We start from the raw sequence: 26,609 nt of genomic DNA, 5'->3' as shown, positions 1-26,609 counted from the left end.
GAGAGATAGCTCAGCAGTTAAGAGCACTGGCCGCTCTTTATGAGGTGTGGATTCAATTCCAAGCACCCATGATGGCTGAGAGTCATCTGTAACTACAGTTCTAGGGGATCCGATGCCTTCTTCTGGCCTTCATAGACACCAGCAACAAATGTGGTACAGATGTACATGCAGGCAAAGCACCCATACACATAAATATAAAGGTTAAAATTTTTAAATAAGTAAATAACGCTACTTACTGCAAAGATATTAAATTGGAAAGCCTGAAAGAAATGGATATAGTTCGAGACTCATAAGACCTACCTTAATTAAGCCAAGGTGAGATAAACAATTTAAACAAATTTATGATAAGCAAAAGGGTGAAAAAAAATAATAAAACATCTCCCAACTAAGAGAAGCCCAAGCCCAGGTGAATTCACTGTTGAATTCGAACAGAATCGTGGAAGGAAGTAACCCCAGTCCATCTCAAGCCATTCAATGAAATATAGAAAGAAGGAATACTACAAAACTCTCTCTATGAAGCCAGTACCCAAACCAAATAAAATATACAACTCATAACACATGAAGAAAATTAGGGGCTGGGAAAAGAGGTCAATCAGTAACGTGCTTGTTTTCATGAGAACATGAATTAAGACCCTAGAACCGAAGTAAAAATGCTAGGCATTTTGGTGTGTACTTGTAATCCCATCACTGGGGAGGTGGAGAAAGACATCAAAGACCAGGACAGTGAGAAGTCCTTTTGCAAATAGCAAAGTGGATGGCGCCTGAGAAATATCATTCAAGGTTGTCATACATATCCACAAATACACATGTACACACACACACACACACACACACACACACACACACACACACACACACACACGATAGACAAATCTTCCTCTTGAACATAGATGCACAAATAATAAAATACTCCAAATATTCCAATAACACATAGAAAGCTCATTTACCATGATCAAGCTGGCTTCATTCCAGCGACACAAGGATGGTTCAATACATAATGTAATCATAGGTGTTCACTGTCAAGTTGACAGGATTTTGAACCACCTGGGAGACAGACTTCCACACACATCTGTGAGGGATTAGCTTCTGATCATGCTTGTAGAAGATTATCTTGACTATGTTCATTAATGTGGGAAGGCCCATCTTCACTTCGGGGAGGGCCATTCCCTAAGAGTGGAATCATGCAAGGTATAAAGTGGCAAGAGTGAGTTGATCATGGGCATTCATCATTTTGGTGTGTAATCTCAGCACTGAGGAGGCAGACTTCCTGATTGTGGATGCTACATGACCAGGTGCTTCTACTTCCTACTGCCCTTTCTTCCATGACGTGATGGACAGTAGCTCAAACTGGGAGCTAAAAGAAACCGTTTCTCTTTTCAGTTGTTTTTTATTAAGCTATTTTATCATTGTAACAAGGATAGAAACTAAGCCATATGGAAATCAATAAATATAATATATCATATAAATGGGCTCAAGGGCAGAAATTATATGATCTTCTCAATAAATGCAGACTTTTCTTTTGACAAAATCTAGCATCTCTTTATGACAAAAGACCAAAGAGATTAGGGATAAAAGGAGTATGTCTCAACAAAGTAAAGATCTTATATGACAAGTCTACAGCTAACACTATACCAAGTGAGGGAAAACTCAAAGCATTTCCACTACAATTAGGAACAAGACAAGAGTCTTTCCACCTTTATTTAATATAGTACTTAAAGTCTTAGCTCAAGCAAAAAGATTGGTGGGGTATAAAAGGGATACAAATAAAGCAAAAAACAAGTCAAAGTCCCCTTAATTGTGGATGACACAATTCCATATATAAGAGACTCTGAAGACTCAACCAGACTCTTACAGCTGATTGATACTTTCGGCAAAGTAACAGGCTACAAAACGAGCATGCAAAATCAGCAGACTTCCCGCATACCAAAGACTAACATACTGAGAATGACATTGATGAACAATCTCATTCACAACAGACTCCAAAACATGACTTGGGATAAACCTGCCCAACAAAATTAAGACCTCTACAATGAAAACCCAGAAAGAAAGAAATCGAGGAAGACACTAGAAAATGGAAAGGCCTCCTATGCGGATTGGAAGTATCAATATTGTGAAAACGACTCTCTTACCAGAAGCAATCTACAGATTGAATGGACTTCCCAGCATCCCCCCATGTAATTCTTCACAGAAAGAGAAATATCCGTGGTTCTTTCACAAATACCAAGAAGATAAAACTGGCGGCTCTGCCATGCAGTAGCAGGTGTGCTATGCACTCAGGTGCATATGTGCACATCTTGACTCCCAACCTTCAGGAACAATGGAGCCTTTTCTGGTGCTCCTGTTTTTCCTTCCTCCATCCATCAGTTCTTCCTGAATAAAGGGAGTCCTCAGCCCACTGAGAACCCATGATCCTGGTGTGATATTCTGTCACAGGCTGTGTAGCCCAAACTGTTGTTCATATGGGTTGGTCCAGATATGCAAGGAAAAAAGGCTGCATGACCATGGCTTATCAGAGAATGGATGAGGTCTGCATCACAGTGCTGTTAAATAGCCAATAGGAAGAAGATGTATTGGGGAAAACACTTTAAATTAGAATATCCTACCAATTCATTCAGTTCTCATTGTATGAGTCACTGTCGTTTTGGTGATTTTGTCACAGTGATTCTAGTCAATTTTTTGTTTCAAAGTAAGTTTAAAGGAAAAGATGATCCTTGTATGCATTTAAGAAAGCCCCAGCATAAATTACAGCCAGGAGAAAATGTCAGGTAAATAGAGATGGCGGTTGTTTGTACTGTGCCACCATTCAAAGGATGTGGTGAGGTGGGATTAGCACTTCTGAAATTTGGTTTTGAGGATGTCAAGTTGTGAAGACCTGCCAAGTTTTGAAGGCGCTAACACCTGGTTCCTAACGATAGGATTCATTAATGAAAGTCATGGGATAAGCCGGCCAAGTCTTCACAGGTGGAGAACACGGGAGAGTAACAATACTTTTATATTAAAGCACATATACACAAATATTTTGGAATGAAATACAAAATCAAGTTGAGTGTTTAGCATGTAAAGTGGGACTTTCGAGACATTTCACAGTAAGTATTAACCTCTGAACTCGGAAGTTGTTCTCTGTCCTCACAGAAACTTGGAGTGGCACTGGCTTAGGGGACAGCTGAACAAGAGTCAACTATACTGTGGATGGAGAAGCCCCTTGGGGTGGGCCAGGTGTTCCTAACAGCACTCTGGTCCAGTTTGCATCTCATTAGGTGTTTTTGTGCAGGTGTGCAAATGCACAGATGAGCCCAGATGTCCATCACACACTCACCTACTGCTTTTTATCATCCATTCCTTTGCAGATACTGAACACCTGCTTCACAATGCTGAACAGATAAAAAGTACAACTGGCCCTCTATAGCCAGGGGTCTAGCATTTATGAAGAAAAACAACTGCAGATCGAAAATAATTGGGGAAAATAATTGTGTCTGTACTGAGCACATACAAGCCTTTTTTTTCTTCTTGCCATTATCCCCCAATCAATACAGTACAGCAAGTATTCACCTGGAAACTATACTCTATTTGGTATTATAAATCATCTAGAGATGGTTAAAGTATCCAAGAGTGTGTACAGATAATCTTTATAAGGGACTTGAGCACCCACAGATGTTGGCAACCATCGAGGTCATATAACCCTCCTCTGCAGTGACCAAAGAAGGACTGTGTAACTTTCCTAATGGAGCAGACAGTTGTGTGGGGAAACAGATCTCAATTACACATGAGTGTGGTACCATGTAGTCTTCACTGATTTTTTTTTCCCTACCACATTCCCTTTTACTCTGTGAATTTCCTCCATTTACAAGGAAGGCTTTCCATCCACAAAAGATAATGTCACAAAGGAACCTGAGTATAGTCCTACCAATTCATGGTCAAGTCTAAAAGGGACATTTCCAGAGATGAGGCAGGAACAAGTTTGCTGAGCCAGTTTCTTTTTACTTCACAAGGGATAAAACTGATCCCTTGGTGCTCAAAGGTAGAACGGGAGGTAGGAGCTGGAACCAGAAGAGTCAGATGCCAGCAAAGGCCTCTAAAGAGCAGCCCAAGTTCAAGCAACCCCCACAGAATAGCACCATGGTGACTGTGTGTCAGCGTATCATGGACTCCACTGCCCCAATGTGGTCCTGGGACAACTTTGAGCTGCTCTTTGCTTCTTTCCTGCCTCCTTAGCGGATGCTCTATGTCAAAGTGATAGGTTTGGGGTGTTCATTTATTTTTTCAAGGTCTTCAGTAATTCCATGCATAAAATCAATGTATTTATATCATATTCTCCCTTTCTGCTCCCCGAATACATCCCCTTCTCAATCTCATTTCAATTTCTTCCTCCTCCTCTTCTTCTTTACCCCACTGAGTCCAATTAGTGCTGCTCATGGTGCACATGGGTGTAGGGTGTCACTCACTGGGGCAAGGCAACCTATCATGTCCCACACTGCTAAAGACAACTGACTCTGTCTCCCTCAGAGGCCACCAGCTGCCAATCATTCCTGAGCTGTAGGTTGGGCTTCCTGAGCCCTTTCCATTTCCATACTGTGATGACCTTGTCCTATGCAGATCTTGCGCAGATGACCAAAAGTGCTGTGAGCTAATGAGTGCAGCTGCTCTGTCATATCCAGAAGGTAGGATTTCAAAGCAATCTTCCTTGACTTGTGGTTTTTACAATCTTTCTGGTCCTTCTTCCACAATTATCCCTAGACCTTGGGGATAGGGAAATTTAGCATGGCCCCATTCCTTGTTCTTGACCTAGCATTACCTTCTTTCTTAATTTTCAAATACCTGGAGCACTCATGTTGGGCGCTGGAGCACTCATGCTGGGTGCCTTTTTGTCCTCTCCTCTGACTGTTCTGGCCCCTTCCTTAGCCCCCGCTGCCCAATTCTACTTCTTGAACAAGCTCTGCTCATGCTGCTACATGGTGTTTGCATAGGCCCTTTCCTCTGCCTGAGCCCATCCTGCTCTAGACTGGATAGACTGGCCTGGCTGCCTCTTGGTTTTACTGAAGTGGAAATGCTTTCTCAGTTCTCCTGTGTCCTCTCTGCCCAGGTTATGTGGCTGTGTTTTGATGTTTGACATTGACCATTAACTTATGTGGGTTGTTTTGATGTTTGACATTGACCATTAACTTATGTGGGTTGCCCGCCTTCTGTTCTAGTGGGCTGTAGACTTTCTTGTGAACCACTCATCCTCAGTGCCTCCGACAGCCTGCCCAGGAAGGAAGTTGGAAAGGAAAGAAGTGGTTTTAGATGAGACTCGGGGACATAATCATTCTAAGTGAGTATCCCGGGAAAGTCTTATGGAGACTGAGATATTTAACCTGGGAAGAAATGGATCATGAGGAGTAAAGATTCTTTTTTTGTTTGTTTGTTTTGTTTTTCGAGACAGGGTTTCTCTGTGTAGCTTTGCGCCTTTCCTGGAACTCGCTTTGGAGACCAGGCTGGCCTCGAACTCACAGAGATCTGCCTGCCTCTGCCTCCCGAGTGCTGGGATTAAAGGCATGCGCCACCAAGAATAAAGATTCTTGAACACATTTCAAGTGAAGGAACCTCAGCAGTGAAAGGGTAAGGTGGCTAATAGCCTGGCCACCATGCACTGTAATTTGGGAAAGTTTTGGCTTATTTAACATCAGATAGAGTACACCAAGGAGAAGAAAGATATCATGGTCTCTGCAAATCTCAGAACCCAAGACTTCCTGTCCAACAATAGTGTCAACAAGCATCTGCTTTCTGTGCAGTCCACCCTCTTCCTTCATTGTAAAGATCTCTGGCCTATGCACAGAAATTGCCCACCTGCCCATTTGAGGAGAAAGCTCATTTACAAACACATGGAAATGTTAATTTACAACACATAAAGAATTTGGTTAAGTATCTAAAATTCAAAATGTTCCAACAGTTGAACTTTTGAGGGTCAACCCTATGCCACAAGTAGAAAATTCCATCCTTGACTCCTGTGAGTGGCTGCAGAGAAAATGAAAGCACACTAAATATCTGGAGTGAAGTCCCTTCCTTCTGTGTACAAGCTGAGCATAAGACATAAAACAATTCCAAGTTTAGACATGGGTCCCTTCCCCAAGACACTTCATTATGCACATTTTAAAAATTCAAAATCAAAAAATCTGAAACACGATTGGTCCCAATTACTTCAGACAAATGTGCACACACCGCCCATATCCTTTGGACATTTGCTAAGTGCCCAGGCACTGTGCAAAATGGTGTGCATTAAACAGATGATACAGAATAGTCTTATTTCCCATGGTCCTAGAATTAGGGAAGACAACCAGCAACACTGTCTTCATGACATATGAGTCACTTGAAGGCATTCCATAAATAAGTAAAACAGCTGATGTTTATTATGTCATACTCTTGGTAAGTATATAAAGGACATACAATTAATGTATCTGAATCTAACATCCATGTTGATTAAACTACGTTTTTTTGCAGCAGAAATTATTTATTCACTCAACAAACATCCCTTGCAAGCCATTTATATTCAGACGTAAAATTGCTAGAGACCATTCCATATGTGACACACGGCTTAAATGAAGTGCTAAAGCCACTGCCATGCACCCATAAAGCAGCCCATTTTTACGTGTTGCCTCTCATTCCAGTTTGCCTTTGCTCATTTCATTTCTGCTCTTGGCACTATTTAAATAAAAACTTTCTTTCTTTCCTCTACAAATGTTTGTGGCATCTATTTTACACCAGCTTAACACAGTCTTAACTACACTAAAAATACACACTCCCTAGATTGCTTTTTGAAACAGGAAAATGTTTATGATGTCTATCAAAGAAACACTGAACTCATCAGTCAAATTTCACTTAAAATGTCAGATGAGTTGGAAAAAAAAATCTGTATCTACAATTCATTTCTGAACAATGTATGGTTATTGCTTTCCTTCCAAAGAAAAAAAATGTACCCCACCCCCCAAAAATATTCTGGTTCTTTCAGAATGGAATGTCCAAATAAAGTCATGTATGGCTACTGCAGGTTTACCCCACATTCTGTGCTTGCCAGCCTGGCTGGCTCTCTTGTCAGAATGAAAGTTTTAGTCCCAGTTTTTCAATAAGACAAAGTATCAGATCTAAATAGAATCAATGGGGAAGCAGGATGAGATGAATGCAAACTGCTTTCTAACCCAGGAACAAATCTGAGGCAATATGCAGAGCAAGTGTCCCCAGACACAAACAGCCATGCAAACAAGCAATGTTGGGCCAACCAAATCGCTGAGCTATTTAAATCTAAAGAATTTGACAGGCAAAATGCATTCCTATTGTCCCAGGCCCTAAATACACGAAGGCAAGGGCAGAACCATGAGTTTGTGACTTACATGCAAATGTTTTGTCCTAGACCAAAGAACGTGCTATCAATGAGGTTACAGTCTTTGGAGCAGATCTTACAAAACTTCAGCATTCTCTTCTAAGAGAAATAGAGAGATGGACCAAGTTACACAGGGTCACCCAGCTAGCTGGATGCAGATGATATGAAAACACAGGTGTCTGGCACCATGTCCATTGTCTCCTTCTCAGTTTTATTCTGGCACCACACAATGAAAAGAGAGAGAAGTCCTTAAAGCCTCTAGCACTCTAACTTGTGAGAGTGAGGCCATCATCCAATGATATTGATTGGATGGGCTCATGGATGCTGTTCCAGGGCACAGTCATATGTCACTTAATGACAAAGAGGTGCTCTAAGGAGTGTATCACTAGTTATGTTCAGGACTGTGCAAAAAGCTCAGTGTGAACTTACACAAACTAAAATGGTTATAGCTGTCTCTAGGTGCTCTAATGTCAAAGGGTTCGATCTCATAGAATGCAGTTCCCTGTGGGTGGAAATATTACAAAGTATGTGGTTGGGACTTAGGATCTGCTGCTGTACTAATGGAGACCAAGGAATCTCAAAAATGAGATCACTCATTGTGAACTCTAAGGGATTATTCCAAAGGAACTCAGAGTTATTTGGCAAGCACAGGGAGTCCTCCCCACAGTTGAAAGCACATGTTTCGGAGACTGGTGCTGAAGCAGGCCACCATGTGATGACATCCTCACAACATGTTGGCAGCAGCTACTGTGAGGCTATGTGCACCCAAGAAAAGCACACTGGCAAAATACCCAGAAGTCTGGGTCTGGCAATTGCTAATGGGGAGACCTGGTGCTACTTAATTAACCTGTGCCATCTGAAGATGCGTTCTCTCAACTGTAAACTAAGAAGAATAATTAATTGCTTGCAACCTCTCCAGGCGACTGTGGAGATCCAGACAGACGGCGTGTAAAATAAAGAGAAGCTGGGAAGATCTTTACTATTGAGGGCTTGTCCTTTCTTTTCTTGTGGCTATCCAAGAAGCTGCAAAACAGCAGTCTCCAACGTTTGGTGCTGCTGCTGCTGCCTTGAAATCTCAAAGCAAGTGTGTTTAAAATGTACCATCCTGGGTTCTACCCAAGGCTCACTGGACACCAGACCATGGCCCAGGAGCTGTCTTAGGAAATCTTCACACTGGAGCACATGCCTGAGAGAAATCCAGGAGAAGCTGCATCCCAGGTGTGCTTCTGTGGTTTAGCACTCTGGGAAGTTTCCCACACAGACAGTGTTCAGCATATTGATTGAAATTAGCAAACCACCAACAGATGTCTGTCTGACCACCATCTTAAACTCTGCCTCAGTGCCTCTACCAAAACCAGCCTCCTCCTTCAATCCTGGAGACCACACAGGATGCCAGGCACACATGTCCTGATGTTTTGGAAGCTCTGTTTTCCTAAGACCTTCCCTGGCCTTCCTAGGTCCCTTCCTCCACTTACAGCACCTTACAAGCAGCTATACCCCTATGGTGAGGCTATAGATTGGGGATAAAGCACTTGCCTAGTACATGTATGAATTGGGTTCCATCTCCAGTACCACACTACAACAAAACCAAATACATTCTTATTTCCATTGATTAAGGCAAAAAAAAAATGAATATTTGAGTCACAAATACCTGGACTCAAACACACTTCTAACCTGGTTTTTGTTTTGTCTTTTTCATTTATTAAGTTTATCAACTTGGAAAGATTAAGAAGCCACAGAGCAGCTTTTTCAACTGCAAGACTAGGATAGTCTCACACAGTTTAGCTCATCTGGAAGAAGATTTTTATCAGACTTCAGATAAAAGGCAATTAATGTCTCACCAGGTATTGTTGCTCAAGGAATGACCATTCCATCCTCTTTTTCCTTTTCACATTTTCTAATGGCTTCTGTAACAGCCACAGTAGCCACAACATGGAATGAATCTTCCAGAAGGAATTTGTGATTCCACCTCGGCAGTTTGCTGCTGCTTTACAGTCGACTCTCAGAGAAATGGAGGGAGGAAAGACACCTACCTGGCTGTTAGCAAGTGTCCATCATTGTTTATTAACCCTCAGATAATTTTAAACTAGCAATGTGATGTCCCTGAACAGAACAGAGAAGATATCTGCAAAAGTCCATCACTGTAGACAGCGCATATCAGATACAATAAGAAGAGACAACATTGTCTAAGAATACATGAGATGTCCTCAGGTCTGCTACACAGGCTTGGAAGGCTCACACTAGCTAATGTCTTTCTGCTGCTGTCTGAAATTTTTGTTCTGTGGATGAAGTGAATTGAGAGAGAAAGGAACAAAGCCCCTGAGCAGAGCAGACCCTAGTAACATGTGAACTGTGTACCCATCATGCATTGCTTCCATTTACTTACCAACATCCTTGATGTCTCTAGTGCACAGGATTTGGCCAATCACAAATGCACGGAGCTCAACGAGCCTGAACAAGAACACAAGGTAAATAGGCTGCCATAAGGCAGCAAGGGATTCAACTGTCATAGAGGTCATGCTATCTGCTGGAACCATGTGCTGCTTCCAAAGCAACAGGAAACAGCTGCACTCCAAGAAATCCAAATGATTTCCAAACTAGGGCCCCTCCTGGCCTTTCTGGTTTCTTTTTCTCAGCCAACCAATTGCACTAAAGAGAACAGCATAAATATGGAGTCCTACCTTCCTTTCAGGGCACCTATTTCCTACTTTTAAAGACAACAACAAAAACTCCTTCATTTTAATTTTGATTAGCATCCCATAGCCAGTGTTGTAAATAGCAGCACCGAGTCCCAAGCAGGCTGACTAAAGTTATTCTGCACTGGCACTAGTCTATGTAGCTTCCCAGGCAAAGGCTCCTCAGTGTCTAGAACTCCCACCGTTGTTCCGAGGTTGGCAATGGATCTGGAGAGAGACACCTGGAGACCGATGACTGACTCCCTTCCCCTACCCCGCTTTTCTGTGCAGGGTCTTTCAGCTGACCTTCTGCCATTCACTCACTGTATGCTCAACACACCTCGAAGGATGCATCAGCCCAACCTGCAACTTCAGGAAGGAATATGACAAAATCACCTCTGATAACCTTAATGAAAACAACCAGATGACAAGCTTCACATAGCCTCCAAGCCTCTCTCTGGCTCATCTCATGTTTAATGACCTCTTTGACAAGAGGCTGTAGCTCTGGGCAGGTCTGATCTTCTAGGGCACTGTACAAACAGGAAAGAGGGGCCAGGAAAGTGCTCTTGGCTGCTAAGAGGCATTGAGTTTCAAAGGGCTTTTTCCAGCAAGGACCAGATGTGCACTGGAGGTAAGGGATTAAAACTATGCGCTGGAGGTCCGAGGAGGAAGCAAAATCGAGGATTTCCACCACAAAGCTTTACTGCTCTTTCTCCCTCAAAACCACCCACGGGCTTTTAAGTGACATCAACCGCAAGTCCCTTCGCAGAACAAGGCATTATTCAAAAAGTTAATGTGGAAGAAAAGTGCCACGTGGCTTAAGCCAGACTGCTGAAGCTATACGGGCCAGGTAGCCGTCAACTCCATCTCCTTTGACTAGTTTGCTGTGTTCTGAATGGGAACAAGGATGCTGACCTTGAGTCCTGTGCAGGTGTTCTGGCTTGCGCCTCAAAATACTGCTTGTCACAAAAGAGCCTTATGGTACAGAGATAGAGCCCGAAGCTTAGAATGTGCTTAATTCTTTTTTGTTTGGTTGTTTTGTTTTCATTTACTTTAAAAGAAGAAGAGGGGGAGGAAGAGGAGCAATAACAACACAAAGTGGAGGGGGGGAAAGAGTGATTCTCAAATTTCCTCAAGGCAGTGCCCTAGGATTGGAGCCTGAACTGGCTGAGTGGAGCCTGGTTCTCTTTAAGGGCTGCCCTCTATAGCTTGGAAAGCACTTTCACAGGTGGGAGGACTCAGTGACATGGGTTTCTGATGAAAAGTCTCATTCTGACCTCGGCTCCACTCTGAAAATAAACTTTTCATAGGTCATAAATTTTTAGAACTGGCCATAATAAACTAAATATCTATGTGCTGGTCCCAAAGCAACAATAACCCTGCTGGCCATGCTTCCTGGAGCATGTCGTCATCACTGAAGTACTGCTGTGGTGGCCTGGAGAAAGATCATAGACCAGAAAGAAATTCCAGGGGAGGGAAAAAGTGACTGCAGACTTCTGAGGAAACCCAATATAAGGAAACACCATTCACCCATTCAGTCAACTTATCTCTGTTCTTAGGAAGGGAATTTCCAACCTTCAAATGTGCTTTACTGCTCCCAAAGGCATTACTTATGACTGGAGAGTATGAATCAGTAGATGATACTTAAAGAAGAAAAACTCCAAACCCCCCAAAAAAGCTACTCATTAAATACATTATTTACTGGAGTACATTATTTTCTTTCTTTCTTTTTCTTTTTTTTTTTTTGGTTTTTTGAGACAGGGTTCCTCTGTGTAGCTTTGCGCCTTTCCTGGAACTCACTCTGTAGCCCAGGTTGGCCTCGAACTCGTAGAGATCCGCCTGCCTCTGCATCCCGAGTGCTGGGATTAAAGGCGTATGCCACCACTGCCCGGCATCATTTTCTACTGTAAGTTAGTAATAAGTTTAAAGAGTGTACGGGCTGGGTCGAGATGGCTCAGCAGTTAAGAGCACAGGCTGTTCATGTATAGGACTTGAATTTGTTTCCCAGCACCCAAATGGTGGCTCAGAACTATCCGTAACTCTAGTTCCAGATGATCCATGCCCTCTTCTGACCTTCAGAGGCAACCGTCATAGATGTGGCAAAACACTAACACACATCAGGAGTGTAGGTTATAAGGAGCCCACTGTTAATATAACATGGTTTCTTTGATCCCAATTCTTTTGGTCAAGTCTCTATGGCTGTGAAAAAAACACTGTAACCAAAAGCAAATCAGGGAGGAGACGGTTGATTTCAGCTTACAGTTCATAGACGGTCATGAAGGGAAGTCAAGGCAAGAACTCGAACCAGAAACCTAGAGGCAGGACCTAAAGCAGAAGCCATGGAGGAGGGCTGCTTACTGGCTTGCTCCTCCCGGATTGTTCAGTTTGCTTTCTTACACATCCCAGGATCACCTGCCCAGGGGTAGCACATCTCATCATGGGCTGGGTTTTCCCGTATCATTCATTCATTAAGAAAATCCACCCCCCCCCCAGACTTGCCTACAGAACAAATCTGACTGAAACCTATCTTCAATTGGGGTTCTCACTACCCAGATGACCCCAGCTGTGTCTAATTGAAAAAAGAACAAACAAACAAAAACCCTCCAATCAGCACACCCCTCATATCTGTGAGAGGTAACTGGTACTGGTAACAATGTAGGTTAGACAATTTAAGCCCAGGATTTAGGGGCTTTGAAAGGAAACATGTTGCAGGGAATTTGGAGGTGGTAACATCCAGGAGACACCAGCAAGGCCTAGGAGGACAGACAGGAAGGAGCTGAAGACTCACAGGAATTCCCCACATGGAAGGGAAAGGCACCTTTCGAATCTGTAACCCACCGGGAAGGGAGGCGGCTGGACCCTGAGCAGCTTCTGTGTGCAAAGCTGGTGGTTAAGATACTTTGAGAAAACCAACTTGATGCCAGTGTGCTAATTTTCCACTGTAGGCAGAAGCCACACTTTGTCTCACCATTTCCTCCCAGGAGCTCTCAAACTACTACTCCCTCAACGCCTTAGATTGCATCTAAGCTTCCTGCCCCAGGTAGCTTCCAGACTGAGGTAGGGCAAGAGGGAGCTCCCTGATTTCCTGTTCATTTTTCTGACACCAAGGGAAAGACCTAGTGCCTAAGCCCCCTCTCACTAGCCTCTGGGCAGTAGGTGGGGTTGTCTTCAAGCTACCAGTTAGGTCTTTCTAGAACATGAAAGGGCCTGGGGAGGATAGAGTTTTTGCTTGCCTTTAAGCCCTTCTCATTAATTCCCCAGAGAGCTAAGCTCTACACTTGACCCAGCAGGGACCCAACTGAGGTTTAAACTTATGCAGTCTGATGTCTTCCATCACACCTGCTCAGGTAAGGGCCTCTTCAGGGCTGGAAGGAGGACGGAACAGACCACCCTGCCCCAGAGGCTCCTAACCTCAGAGCTGGGAAAGGCAAGTTAGTTGTTGAACAAAGTAACAAGGCCAACCTCTGTAGGAGCAGCTTTGCACTCCGCCTGGTTGGACTGAAGGACACAACTAACTGCTGTGGTTGCTGGGAGCCCCTCCCCAGAACAGTGGCAAGAGGTGCCAGGCCAGAGCTACACAGCAGTCACCAGGGAGCCTCTGCACTTTGCCTGGGACTCTTCTGTACAGACATTCCTCTGGGCAGAAGTGTGAGGAGACCGCAGGAGGAGGACACACACACACAGACAGACAGACAAAGAGAGACAGAGAGACAAGCACTGAGACTAACTCCCACAGTACACATCATCCTAACCTTCTAAAGTAAAGGCTTTTATATCCCCCGCCCTGAACAAAGGCCACTATTGTGATGTGTGAAATTAATGGTTAATAGTAAATTTACTAACAGAGCCCAAAACGCTGAAATTTCCAATTACCACAGATGATCATGAGCACAAACAATGGCAAGACTTCTCGCTAATCAACCTCTTTTGCCAATTTTCTAGGGCGCCCCCACATTATATTCATTTTCACTGCCCAGGGATTAGAAGGCAGTTGAAAAACACAAAAAGAAAATCCAGCAATAGACGGGCACAGTGTCCACTGGCCTGTCGGTAGAGAGATGCCAAGGCCAGCATCCTCTTTCCCCCATGCCTGGCATCCTTTGGAAGGCACTGTCAGTGTCCATGCTCATGGGCTTCCTGCAGTGTTCTCTGGCTGACGGGTTGGTTTTAGTGTGGGATGAAGCTTTCTTGGCTGGCACCAGTATTCCAGAACAAAAGTAGAAGACTTTTCTAACCACAGCCTATTATCAAACCCTTGTTACGGACAACAACATAATTAAAAGTACACAGAAACCAGCTGGCGAGGCAGGCCTATTAAGCTGGCATAGCATGACTCAGAAAGAAAATGAAAAGGGCTTGGGGTGTGCAGAGATCTAAGATTATTACAAAACACGAAATAATTTTTCCAGGGTTCCACACTTCGCCTATGACTGTGAGCAACAGCAACACACAGACAGATGCACTGAGACCCACCCACCCAGGCTCCTCAGAGTAGAACTGGCTTTCTTAACTTAGAAGCATCCTTTTTCTTGGTGTGTGAATTCAAGGCCAGCTGAGTCTGTGCTGTGCTGTGAAGACAGGGGTCACAGCTCAGGTGCTGGTGGGGCCATCACACAGCAGTGCTGGCGGACTGTGACAGCCCGCGGGATAACAGTTAATAGCTAACCCGCACAAAGCCATTAACACTCACTTAAAGTGATTATGAATGCCAGTAAAATGATTTCCACGGTGTGATGAGTCCACTTCGGTTCTCCTCTTCACTCCTAGCCAGTCCTAGCATCTAGTCCACTGTAAATGGACAGGGAAACGATTTCTATAAATGCTCCAAGCACTTTCCTTTGTTTTAGATTCCACCTGTGCGATTTGGCAAATGCGTAATTTCCCACTCGCAGTCATTCAGTGTCTCCAACTTGCAGCACTGGTAACATCTGCTGTAGCCTGAGAGTGACTGACATAACCCTTTTAATTAAGTCACATGGCTCAGGCAAGCTCCCAGTTTCAACTTGACCTTTTGGGGGAGACAGCAAAATTTCAAAAGCCCAAATATAAAACCACACAGATCCTGGGGAGGGGAATGCAGAGTGCTTCGGACTCAGAGATGTGGGAGTCCAGGGAGGTACCCTGAAGATACACAGAGAGCTCCTGACAGAATCCGACAGGCACGGTGGGTGCCCACTGACCCGCACTAGTATACACCGACCCTTGACTCAGCCCCTCACCACTGTATCTGGCACCAATGGGAAGCATTGGCAGAATAAGACCAGAGCTGTGCATCTGACACTGTGTTGGGGTGGGGGGGCAGGGGACATCACAGCCCCCCCTCAGGCTGAAGGCTAAAGGTGTGTCAGATTCCTGACCTGTAGTTGGGCTTGGACTGAACTCGGGGTCAAAGCCCTGCACATATATAATTCTTCAGAGGCTTGAAAGTAATTTTCCCATATTCTAATAGCTATTCGTGGATGGTACTTGGGCAGAAAGAATTAAATATGCAGTCTAATAACAAAACGATGCTGAGCCCATTTGCACTAACGCTGCCTTATTATCTTTGCCAGGTGTTGGTACTGTGTGCCGTCCTAATTGTTAGGATTTAATACAGCATTTATGAATCCTAGATGATGTGCCGTCATAAATCCTCCACAGACAGATCCTACCCAATTTATGTTCTAATTATTTGCTAGTTTCTCATGTCCTTCAGTTCTGAATGGGTTGCTGAGGAAAGAAACAAAGCCATTCAACCTTATTTAGAATAATTACAGAAAGAAATGTGCATTTCAGGTTTCTCTTTGAGGTTCCCAATTGTCACAAAAATTTTAAGGTTGAATGGTTTAACGCTGATTTCACAACATTGCTAATGAACGTGTCTCTCCAAAGTGCTTAATAGAGACTCTCAAGCACAAGATAACCTATATTAAGAAGGATCCACCTGGCTTTGGACCCATCATTTTTACTCTGTTCTAAGTGGGGAGCAATATCCATGGGGATTTGACTCAAAATAAGAGGGGCAATATGTATTGCCTACTCCCCTCCATTTTCAGAACTCACATTTTAGGAGTGGGCAGTCCTCATTTCGGTCTACTGGGATTCTTAGAGCTATTCATTCAACAAACATTCATGAAGCACCTACTGAGTTGTTGAGTAGCATGTACACCATGGGCTATGTGGCTGGAACACAAATCCTTGATTATAGCCAAGAAAGGGAGAGAGGAGAAAAGGCACTTGTAAGACAGTGACAAATGTATCCACAGAAAAGCCATCAACTCTCTCTCTCTCTCTCTCTCTCTCTCTCTCTCTCTCTCTCTCTCTCTCTCTCTCTGGGGGGGAGGGTGGGAGGAATGGAGGGGGAGGGGGAGGGTGTCTTGGAAAAATTAACATGAATTGGTGGGGGTTGGGATTAGGGAGAGGAAGCATGAAATGACCAGGGTTATTTGGAGTTAAAAAGGAGAGAAAATAGCCTGAAAGGAGAATGGGCTAGAAGGAGAGTGAAAAAAATGGAGACCATGGACTGTGGAGACCATGAACTGGCCCAGTCCCGAAGCACTTCACATTCATGCTCTAGAGCAGAGGCCTGGCCCTGCATGCCATGGAGAATGGCTGGGATACCTAAGAAGGGCAGAAAGTCACATGATAAGGTGACTGACAAAACAGAATACAGACAGATGTAAACAGGAGTGGGGGAAACACAAAGCAAAGGAAAGAGACAAATGTTTAAATGTATCCATGCGTCAACGTACTCCCACTGTGCCCCGCAAGCATGCAGAAGTAAAAATAGATGGACATTCTGATAGGATGGGAGAGACAGAGGTAACCTGGATTCATCCTTCGTAAATAGGATCCATTTCTCCTTGATGTTTTCCTTAAAGGATATGGGACCCTGAAACTGAAGCCCAAGAAACAGTCACCCTCCAGAAACCATCAATGTTGCTGTCTAGAATAGGAAAGGGGCTTGAGGAGCACATCAGGCAAATCACATATTCCCAAACCCTTAAATAGCTCTTGCCCTAGGGCATGCTGTGTGTGGAGATGCTGCAGTTGCTGGGAGCAGGTCGCAGACACAGCTTCCTCCTCAGGAGGTGGCCATAGAACCTCCTGGTGTGTAGGCTTTTCTGCCTCGGGTCTGGTTCTACATGGAGCACCTGCAGCTGCCATTGGATGGAAGCCAGCTTTGGCTTTAGGGGAATCCCGAATTCATACAGCACAATCTGAGTACAGCTAACCTTTATTAAACAACCTGCCTGTTACCCTTATTATCCGAATCACATTTCCTTTCCGTTTTTTCCCCCCACAATTTTCTATTTTTCTGCATGTGCATGTGTGTGTGTGTGTGTGTGTGTGTGTGTGTGTGTGTGTGTGTGTGTGTGTGTGCCTGAGTGTTTACATGTGCACTACATGTGTGGAAATGCCTAAAGATGCCAGAGGAGCACATGGGATCCTCTGGAGCTGGAGTTACAGGTAGTTGGGAGTCTTACAATGTTGGTGCTGGTAACCAAACTCAGGTAACCCACAAGAGCAGCAAGCACTCTTTACCACTGAGCAATCTCTCCAGACCCACATTCTTTTTCTCCCTCTTTACTAAATTTTCAGACATCTTTCCACCTTTGGAAGAAAACTTTTCACTTTCACTTTCAGCGAGGTAGAAAGATATCACCAAGTTGCTCCTCACACTCTAGTATAAGCTAGGAAGCTAATGTCATGGAACAGTCTGGACTAGGTTTTCAGAATCTCCATTTATTTCCACATTGTAAGACAAACCTCTTTAAGAAGATAAAAGCACCAAAGAATCAGTCCCAGTTGACCTCCATGCTTCGGTACTTTCTCTACCATATTTCCTAAGAAAACTAGGTTGTGCAAAATTGCTTCTATAACTATGTATCCATTTGCCAATACTAAGTTATCCCAAATTCACAATTCATATGAGATAAATTCAGTTGGAAATACAAATTCCACTCATTGTGTTTTTGTTCTGCACTTTGCATGATTCGAAACACAACATGGTAGCTTTTAGAACTCTTTAACATTTACTTGTGAGCCACATCTGCAGTCAGCAAAAAGAAAAAGCCTAGGATGTCCACCCAATGACAAAACTAAGCTCTTGCGATAAAAACAATTCTAGAGCTGTCAACTCTCAGTACAAAAATTTCCATGATGAGTAAACTACAGACATTTTCAACTTTAACGTGCAACCAGTACTTCCCATTCCTACTTAACTTTACCTTAATTCTGCAAGAAAATATGCTAAATTATTGGGTATTTTGATTAAATCATAATGTAGTCAGGAAGAGAACATGCATCTAGCCTGTTAGAAACCAAACAGGGACCGTGGGGACAATGACAAAAAGGGGCAAAAGGGGGCTTGATGAAGTGGTGACATCCGTTTTTCCGTGTTTCCTGCAAACATATCCCATTCATGAACAGTCACCAAATGGTGTATTTATAATTCCAGCACAGGTGGCACTGGCAAAATATTTAACATTTCTCCATTTAGCAACACTCTACAGCTCTGAGAAAAGCCAGACAGTGCAACGGGCCCATTTATAGCCTCTAGATCTACAGATGCAGCAAACTATGGGTTAAAAAATACCCCTTACCCTCCCCCACCAAAAGTCACATATATTTTGAACACAGATTGTTTTCTTATCGTTTTCCTTAATATATGCATTATAACTATCTGTATTAGGTACATGTCATCTAGAGATGATTTAAAGGACACCTGGATAATGTATGTAGATTTTTGCAAATATTATGCTGTCTTATAGAAAGGATGTGAACACTAGACATTACCAAGGTCTTAGATCCTTCAAGAGGTGTGTTTAAACGCCTCCTGAAATTGCCAATCCTTGTATACTTGCAATACTAACAAAACAAAAAAAATCAAGCAAGCAACCCAAAATGTGTATGAATTTGCATAAGTATTGATGCATACCCTCCTCCCATCCTATATACAATTTGAATTGTCATTTGGGAAGGGAGACATTCTGGGTTCATAGGAAATGTGGATCCTAAGAACCAAATTAATCGCTCTAGGTATGCCATCTAGCTTGGCAAGGAAGGACCCCACCAATGGCTTCTGAAAGAGAGTCTGCTGTATAAATGAAGCAGAAACCTGGCACTTGGCCCAGGACCTGGCTGTCCATTATAGCATCACAGAGCCAGCACCTAAGGGCTGCTTCTCAGGCACCGCATGTTGTTATTTCCCAGAGCATTGGTTAAATCACTCACAGAGTGATTCCGAGTATCACTTTTATAAGTTTCAACATCATACACTCATCTGCCATATTCCACATCTATCCTGCTAAGTACCAAGTAGATTCAGTCATCTGGACTGAATCTATACACAGAGATTTGAGGTAAAATAAGTTAGTCTTGCCAATACAACAGTCACACCACACACCTGATTAAGCTCAATCAGTTCTGCAAGATAATTGGGTTAAGCACACCATCTAGAAACAACACAGATAACTTGGTAGAGGATTCTTTTAACTACTCCATAAGAGGGATATTGAGTAATGTGTACTAAAGCTTCTCTTTGACCAAATGATGCATTGCTAGGGTATAATTATAATATAGTGTGATATATTTTAACTCTGTGGTACAAAGAATAAAATGAAGCACATAAGTCACATTATTTAAAGGACACCATATAGGTATTTGTTCTCTATATGATTAAGTCAGTTTTTGAAACCCCCTTGCCTCAAATGATTAATACAACAGTTTCTTTAATGGCATTCAAACTGCTATTATGATGCATGAACTGCAAGATCTGCTCTAAGACAGTGGTTCTCAACATGTGGATCACAATCCCTTTGGGGTCAAACAGCCCTTTACCAGGGGTCACCTAAGACCATCAGAAAACACAGATATTTACATTATTATGATCCATAACAGTAGCAAAATTACAGTTATGAAGCAGCAATGAGAATAATTTTATGGTTGGGGGGTCACCACAACATGAGGAACTGTATTAAAGGTCACAGCATTAGGAAGGTTGAGAACCACTAGTCTAAGACCACCTACATACTCAGGTCCCACATATCAAATGACAGCATATGCACAGAAACTACATGCATCCTCTGACTTAGGTCAATCAACTCCAGATTATGCATGTGTTACACTGAGTCATTTATGAATGATTCTAAGAAGTCCATATATGTTCAGAATAGACACAATTTTATGAAATTATTTCCAAACAGACTGCAGTTGGTCAAATTGTTTGTGTAGGATCCACAAATGCAGAGGGCCAACCTTATTTAACTGGACAAATTAGTTAATGAGTTCAAGTCTCCACTCTACTAATTTTCTAAATTCAAAGCAGAATAACTCTTAATTATACTATGAGTCAAGTTGGGGGGTTCCCTTTGAAAAATGGAAATTATATACCCACACATAATCACATGCATATTGCAGCTAGACAGAGTTTTTTAAAATGTTAACACTGACCCACTTGCCACTTACTCATGAATTGGTGTACTCAAAAATCCCTGTGAGAATTAGGAAGTGTAGTATTTTAAAAACAAAAGTCTTGGGCTTACTGTTTTAAATTCTGTAACCTGCTATCACCTACAGTGAGCTAGAAGACACCGTGACTCAGGACAACTTCAAACAGCATTTTGTTCCCTGGGGGAGAGGCTGAGTAACCTACATTGTTTGACCAACTTCACGTTGATTTGAAATAAGTGGCTCAGTCTGTCACCTGGGGAAACAGCTTACATGGAGCAGCTGTCTAGTCTTCAGTCTGAGGCTACTCCACTGGGTGCCCTGCCCAGGGCCTCTCCAGAGCTAGTCTCCCCAGTCGGAAGCAGTTTGCAAACCACCAAAGGCACCTGAAAGATGCTGACTGCTATTAAGAATCCTCACAGGCATGTGCCCCACAAACACACATACACATAAATTAGCACACATGCTTCCACATAGGTCCCATTGATAAGAAACTAATTTAGGTTCTCTAAACCCTACCCATTTGGGTAACTTCTGATAAGCCACTTGTAATTGGGAGCACGGAATTCTGTCAGAGAGAACTGATATAAGAAAAGGAATATTCTCTCAGTAAGAAGGGCCAAATTCGAGTCCTGATTAGTTGTTTAACCGTTATAAATCCCAGACCAAATACCCTAATTTGGTTCTCATTCCTAATCGCTGATTTAAGATACAAATAAGGAACTTATTCCTCCTTTATTTGTGTGTGAGTGTGTTTGAGGAAATGTGTGTCTATTTAAAGGCAGTCGACTTTTTCATATGAAAACGACTTTTCTTTTCTCTTTCTTCTTCCCCGCTCCTCCCCAGTAGGATATGAGGCAGTGCATGCTAGCTTGGGATTTCAAGTGTTTACCGCCATGCCCAACTCCACATGGAGATGCTAATAGGATTTTTTAAAAAATCTAAAACATAGTTTACATAGTTAGCTCCCTCCTCAACAGCAAAAATGAATTCATTCATTTAATCACACACTATAGATTCATCTTACACTTGAGTGAACCAACATGAACAAATCCCATATTAACTAAGTTTTCAGCCACAGCCATATATACTATCATTCACAAAAATCATCATTACCACCATGCTCTCAAGGAAGCCTCCTTTCAGATTTATTCCTGAATAATAAAGTAATTGGATTACACAAGAGGCTCACCTTCCCAGACTTTAATTTAAAGCCATTTTAGAAACCACAGCAAGAACCTCGACTTGAAAGAATCTGTATAATTCAAACAGGCAAAGCCAATTGTTTGAAATTTAATAAAGCATTTTTCCTCTCGGGGGCTCAAACTAGAAGCAGCACTGAACAGAACTCAATGTGTGAACAATAAAGTTATGAAAACAGAGACTGGTAATCAAGATGGCAGGTTCCACTGTACAGTGAACCTTCTGATGCTTTCGCCAATATACTTCTAAACGTCTGAAATATACTTCTAGACTACGCTCTGAAAGCCTGCTCTTCACTGCCCAGTAACTCAAAGCAGATGTCTCCTTTTTCTCCAATCTCAGCCCAAATCTTTCCCTGAAAATTTCACTCAATATGGCGTCCTTCATATCAAGCAGAGTTTCATCCTAATCCTGCTGGTCTGGATTCTTGAAATGCCATAGCCCATTTAAAAATTTTTAGCTTGAATATTTCTTCCTGCTTGCAGGGTCTCTGAGGGCCCGTACCTTCTCCTTCACCCTGGTGCACCTGCCCCACCCAGCAGCTCCAGCACACCGGAGAAGATGATCTCACAGTCTCAACACTCTCTGGCCGGACCCGATGATGACAGTGGCCACTTGTGATCTTCTGTAGAGCGGAGCTCAGCCCAGCAGCATGAGCTTTGGGCAAATGCCCCAATGCTGTCGAGACATTTCACTTCTCTGAGGCTCAGTCTGCACACGGTTAAAACAGGGTAATAGCACTTCCTAGGCTTATGGCTGAAGTGTACTCAAATAACCTATGCAAAGCAAATGGCAGGGTGTGGTACCCAATACCTGCAAATCAGTTGCTGTTACGATTTCTTGGATTGATACCTTCTCCAGGAGCTGCAGGGGAAATCGATTTTAAGTACACCAGAACATTAAATTATTGATCTTAAGAATCCAAAAACCAGAAGTGAACTTGGAGTAGATTTGGTCCCTGTTTTTCCTTTATAGCCCTGGAAACTGAACTCTGGTACAGGGAGACTTCCTCCAGGATAAGTCACCGCAAGGCCACTGATGGCCAGCTTTCTTGATCACTTTGTTCTTCAGGAAAGCCCATTACAAAATAGTAAACCTAGTCTTCAGACTCTTCCATCTCTCTAGGGCCAAACTGTACCTTGAATTTGGAATTTTTTCCTGAAGAGGAACACTGGGGACAGCAGGAGGCAGGACAGGCTTAGAACAGTTGTGTAGAGACAGTATGTTTGAGAGTGGGGGGCAAGCCTCGGGTGTCATTTCCTATCACATAGCCACTCCCCTGCCCCCCATCCCTGCACACCAGGAAGCACTTGGTTCTGGGGGGTGGTGTGGAATACACATGGTGGCTGACACAGCTGGGATCCAGCTTCTACCAAGTGGCCAGGTAAGGATCACTGGCAGTGCTGGACCAGATCACCAGTTCCTAACAAAGCCTGAGGGCAGTCTAGTCCCTATTTTAATACATTCCAAATGCAGACTGGGTAAGTTCCAGGCACATATTCCACACTGCAGCTGTTCCCTATCCACTCATGGGGGTTCTGGGAATTTCAGATCATGATAAACTTCAGATTTGATAAGAGACATAATAAATACAACCTCCCCCACCCCAAATGCTGTAATCTTGGTACTTTTTGATAAATCTCTCAAAAGTGGTACAGAATGGGCTATAAAAAAAAGGAGAAGCTTTATTAAACTGAAGGTATGTTAATTTGCTAACAGTAGCTGGTCATCATCCATAGCCCATTTAGTCCTTGGCACTGACATCAATAATTGGTGCTAAAAACACTGAAAATTTCTGTGTAAATGTGCACCTGTTTCTCGCCTGATTCCAAAATTAGTGTCTGATTCCATGCAACTGTTTCTTTCATACTTATGAGTCTCATCTTTGGTAAAGCATGAATTTCGAATTTTAAGGCTTAAAACAATTTTAATACTTACTATCTAGTGACCACAAAAGGAACTCTGTTTTGCTTAGACACTTGAGCAAGTTGAATTAAACACTAATTGAAGCAATTAAATTTTAAGGTCATACTCCAGAACACTCCAAAGGAGGGAAAACACAATCAACAGGGAATACCATAATACAGTACACTTAAAGAGAAATCCGTGTTTAAAACAAGACATCCTATTATCATGCATGAGATATTTCTATTCAGAGTATCAGAAGCAAGGAGGCAGAAAACCTGCAGATTAATTAATAATTTCCCAAGGGATAAATGTCTGCAAGTTTCTCTGAGACCTATTTATCTAAGCAGGGGCTGTACCGATCCGAGTATGCCAGTGCTTATCAAGAAATGACTGGATACATTCTGCACTAAAGGATAGAGGTTCAGTTAGCATAAAAGCAAGCGATCTGCACAGAAAGAGAACCATCTCAGAAGAAGGAGAAGGAAGAGGAGGGGGGAAGAAGAGGAGAAAGAGGAGGAGGAAGAGGAAGCGGAGGAGAAAGAAGAAGAAAAGGAGGAGGAGCCCTAAAAACAAGGACATATGTATAAGATATCTCTGCAACTAGTACTGCATCTGATCTGTCCTGATGGCTTGGCTCAGCTGCCCTCAGAAACTTGAATCCATTCCCTCTTAGTTTTCATGGTCAGAACTCAGTACAGATGAATGTCCCTTTCTGCATAATCTCTCGTTCACACATTTCCAGATATTAAAGTATCTCAGCCCAGGTCCTCCAGGTACGTATCTTCATCCTTACCTTTAATTCAAAATTATGTACACCAACCAGCACCCTAAACCATGGAGTTCAGAGCTCTGTCAGGAGAGGACCCATGTCCAAATTCCCAAGAGGATTTAGCTCAAAACTCAGGAAACATCATCTTCACTGGGCAAAAAGGGATGCAGGATGCTCCAATTTCTATGAACTGTGAGAAGCAGATCGAGAACTTCTGTACGTCTGAGTCTCCGCCCCCTTGTAAAATTCAGAACCCAGTCATCTATTATTTTTATTTTTTTCTTTTCTTCAGTTACAGTACCCAACTACCATTGCTGACAGTTTTTTTTTTTTTAACACATTAGAACAAAATGGGGGAAGGGGACTGGTTGTCAGTTCCAGAAAAATAGTGATGGAAAAAGTGGCTAAATGGCCACACGTTGCTTTTCCTTTGAAAAGAAGAGCTACCCCAAATGTACCACCCCAACACTCTGCTACTGAAATCCTCCCCCAGTCATACGCTGTATTTCAAAGTGGTACAAAAATATTGATCAGAATTTTTGAAAGTCAACTATCAAGTAACTCCCAGGAAAAAATAAAGGTTGAAAAGCTAAACTCCTGTTAGTTTTTTTTTTTTTCTTTTTGCGTGCAGAAAGTGCAGCGTTTAAGTCAGCCTAGGAGTCTCCTCACCCAGAAAGGCAGTCCGCAGGATGACCATTGTGTGCCTCCATGTACTAGAACGCTCAGTAACTCAAGAGACAATGATTTCCACCAAATATGACCTATTTCTCATCAAATTTTCAGCAGGACATCCCGCCGTCCCCGTCCCCGCCCCCCCCCCCCCCCCCCCGCCACCCCGAAGTTTACTAAAATCTAGGTACATGTAACTCCTCACCCCACGGTGCTTTTGGATTCCAACACTTCTTTGGAAGTTCTGCCCCGAGAAACACTGGGGGAGACGCTGGAAGGCAATCACAAAAGTCTCATTTAAATTCCTGGAAAGCACAGCTTCTCCAAACACACTATTCAGCTCTCTTTGGAAAGCCTCATTTGCGTCGAACCATGAGTTTAACTTCACTGGTCCCGCAGCACTAGTACCATCAGGTCCAAAGGAGATAGATGTCACTTTTCATACTAAAAAGAATTCATCACATAACCATTCTACACGATGGGAAGTGAAACAATCCCAACGCGGAGTTTTCGCCAGCCAAGTGAATAAGAATTAACACTGACTTTGGGGGAGGAGGGCGGCTTCTAAAGAGCCCTCTACACCTAAACAGTACAGCCACACAGTGGGGAAAATAAAATCAGGATGCTCTCTATGAGCTGTAAGCGCGCTAATTGGCATGAAGATGGGTCGAGCAATTTGATAAAAAAAATCTTCACTTCCTTTCACACCTAAATCACATCAAACCAATGCACAGTTTCGGATCCCCAGAGTGAACTGTGTCCACCTGTCCCCAAAGCGCAACCCTTCCCTTCCTCGCTCACCCTCTTCGGAGTGTCCTGCTCTCCCCACACAGCGCTGGCTTCTGGCAGCTGAGCTCATCAAACTCTGAGTAGCTCAACGCAGCGGCCAAGGCGATTCCAGCAAGACGCGGCGGGTCTCAGATGCCCGCACACCGCGCGCTACTCACTCACCTTGTCCCCACGCCTGTGCTCTGCACCGAAGTCAGACTCGTGCGTGTCACATTTTATTCCCCGGCAGCCACGCGGGCGGGCGCGCGCACCACGCGCTCCCACACTCACACGGACGCCCTGGGAAGCGCGGCCTCGCTGGGGGCTCAGGCGATCCCGTGGTGGCGTGGTCCCCTATCCGGTAGCGCGCGACCGCGTCGCCGCCGGCTGCAGCTCGGCCTCCCAGCCGATGCGTGGCTGCGCTCAGCCCCGCGCCGCGCACCTCATTGTTCCAGCCTGCGCGGCTGTGGCACGGTTGCTGGTGGCCCCGTGGGCCCGCGATCGGAGGCTGTCCCGCCCTGGAGCCCCGTGCACCCCCGCCCTCCCGGTTCCGGTCTTCCGTCCCGGCTCACCTAGCTGATGGGCGCCGGGAAGTTGTTCGGCCTCCCGCGCGCGCCCTAGCCCGCAGCTTGCCCGGCGGCCGGCGCAGGCGGGGAAGCTCCGGCGACGCAGAGCCTGCCTCTCGCACAGCGATTGCAGACTCCGCTGCGTGGGGCGGCGCGGCTGCCTAAAAAGGCGTGCTAATCCCAGCCACCGCCTCCACCAGGCGAGCGGCTCTGAGGGCTCCCCGCACAGCCTCGACTCCTCCGAACCTGGCACCCGGGGTTGCAAGAGT

At 43.8% G+C, this 26,609-nt stretch overlaps 1 protein-coding gene across 5 annotated transcripts in view; it reads right to left on the bottom strand.

Annotated features, from left to right (window-relative positions):
• Positions 1–26,485, bottom strand: part of St6gal2 (ST6 beta-galactoside alpha-2,6-sialyltransferase 2) — a 71,817-nt gene extending 45,332 nt beyond the window's left edge. The window contains exon 1 of one of the 5 annotated variants that reach the window (XM_052744970.1): positions 26,347–26,485. The gene's annotated coding sequence lies outside the window, so the exon portion shown is untranslated. The other 4 variants (XM_052744971.1, XM_052744972.1, XM_052744974.1 and 1 more) reach the window with 4 other exon arrangements.
• Positions 26,486–26,609: the final 124 nt, after the last annotated feature.

Source organism: Peromyscus californicus, unplaced genomic scaffold (genome assembly GCF_007827085.1).
Source record: "Peromyscus californicus insignis strain IS unplaced genomic scaffold, ASM782708v3 Scaffold_19__1_contigs__length_69161282, whole genome shotgun sequence".
In the NCBI taxonomy this organism is placed as follows: Eukaryota; Metazoa; Chordata; class Mammalia; order Rodentia; family Cricetidae; genus Peromyscus; species Peromyscus californicus.
This window is presented reverse-complemented; position numbering and strand designations above follow the sequence as displayed.